The sequence below is a fragment of the Seriola lalandi genome, unplaced genomic scaffold (assembly GCF_002814215.2).
Source record: "Seriola lalandi dorsalis isolate HSWRI2012SDOR001 ecotype SW California unplaced genomic scaffold, Sedor1 jcf7180002001936, whole genome shotgun sequence".
In the NCBI taxonomy this organism is placed as follows: domain Eukaryota; kingdom Metazoa; phylum Chordata; class Actinopteri; order Carangiformes; family Carangidae; genus Seriola; species Seriola lalandi.
Genome location: NW_019472592.1, coordinates 1 through 1,694, shown reverse-complemented (window position 1 = coordinate 1,694; position 1,694 = coordinate 1). Strand labels below are relative to the sequence as shown.

General features: G+C 44.2%; 1 long non-coding RNA gene across 1 annotated transcript; it reads left to right on the top strand.

Annotated features, from left to right (window-relative positions):
* The first annotated feature begins 63 nt into the window (after positions 1-63).
* LOC111665010 (uncharacterized) lies at positions 64-1,629 on the top strand. Its single transcript, XR_015437896.1, has 3 exons — positions 64-902; positions 1,125-1,272; positions 1,487-1,629. It is a non-coding gene; the product is annotated as an uncharacterized LOC111665010 (long non-coding RNA).
* The last annotated feature ends 65 nt before the right edge of the window (positions 1,630-1,694 follow it).

The window sequence follows — 1,694 nt, the reverse complement described above, 5'->3', positions numbered from 1 at the left end:
CACACACACACACACACACACACACACACACACACACACACACACACACACACACATACACACACACAAACACTTGAATGGTTTCATTGGTTGGGAAATGGTCCTTGTTCTGTCGTCTGAAAGAGATCTTTCACTGTAGGTCATTAGCGAAAGTTGTTGTTTTTTCCTCTTGCTTGCTCTTCACTCTTGTTCTCCTCTTTGCTGTTCTCTTTTCTTCCAAATACATACACAAACATGTTTTTTCCTCCATAAAGCATTTTGTTTTCTTCCCAGTTGTGCTTTTCTCCCTTGCTTCTATAATTCACACAGGATGAGAACCTTTTCTTCTCTAACATTAACAGCCTGAACCTCTGTCTACTAGTACATAAAACTAACATTACCTCCCTCACTGTATTCATTCTAGTTCTGGTCACAGATCTGATCTTACCTGGACAGTCCCAGAGTAACCCAGTGGATATTGTTTTGTACCTTACCATTTGACCCAGTCACTGGCAAAATATTATGAATCATAGATGGTGTATTCAAAGTAGTGAAAAAAAGATATTAAGCCATATTAACAAATGCTTGTGTGTGTTTTCTGTGTCTGTGTGTGACTTTTTTTTTCTTTTTCCTCTTTGTGTATGCTACTACTAACCCTGGACTGGATTGGCTGGACTGGACTTGCTTCTTCATCTGGTCTGGTGTGGTTGTGCTCCCCTGTGGTTTGCCTTGCCCTATGCACCTCTTCCCTTTTGGTGTTCGGCAGGCATCGGTAAACTGTCCACTGCCGATGGTAAAGCTTTTGCAGACCCCGAGGTGCTACGGCGACTGACGTCATCTGTGAGCTGTGCCCTGGATGAGGCTGCAGCAGCCCTGACACGTATGAGAGCTGAAAACACACTCAACGCCGGCCAAGCCGACAAGTATGTATTTCGCCCATACTGACACTGGCACATGCCAGTTTATCTTGTACACAGGTTAATAGACCAATAGAGTTGCTCTTAATAGACTGATAGAATTGCATATACAGTATGTCTGTACGTGTGTCTGTGTGTTTGCTCTTTTAAAGTGATTGCGTAATTGTGAGGCGTATGTGTGTTCACCTGTCACAGTGGCAGTAATTGTAGCAGTCTGGTTATTTTCAGCCGTAGTTTAGCAGAGGCGTGCTCAGATGGGGATGTCAACGCTGTGCGCAAATTGTTGGATGAGGGACGGAGCGTCAATGAACACACAGAGGAAGGGGAGAGCCTGCTGTGCCTCGCCTGCTCAGCTGGCTACTATGAACTTGCACAGGTATGTGAAGGGAGGGTGGGAGCGGGATGTAATTTTAGCATAATTGTGATTTACATGCATGCAATGTGTATTATCTGTACACTGAAGCAACCTGTATGCAAAGCAAAGATAAAATCATGAGGATATCACTGGCTTATTGTTGTGGGGAAATTTGCCATTGGTGACAAGCCCCATGGATGCTCCTTAATCTTATCATTTCATCTTTCATCTTTAGGTTTTGTTGGCCATGCATGCCAATGTAGAGGACAGGGGCATCAAGGGGGATATAACACCACTCATGGCTGCTGCCAGTGGAGGTTATGTGGACATTGTAAAACTACTCCTGGTCCACGGGGCAGATGTTAATGCACAGTCCTCCACAGGTGAAAGCCCTCTTCATTTCTCTATAATTAGGATTATGTCCTTTACTCTGTTTTGCAGTC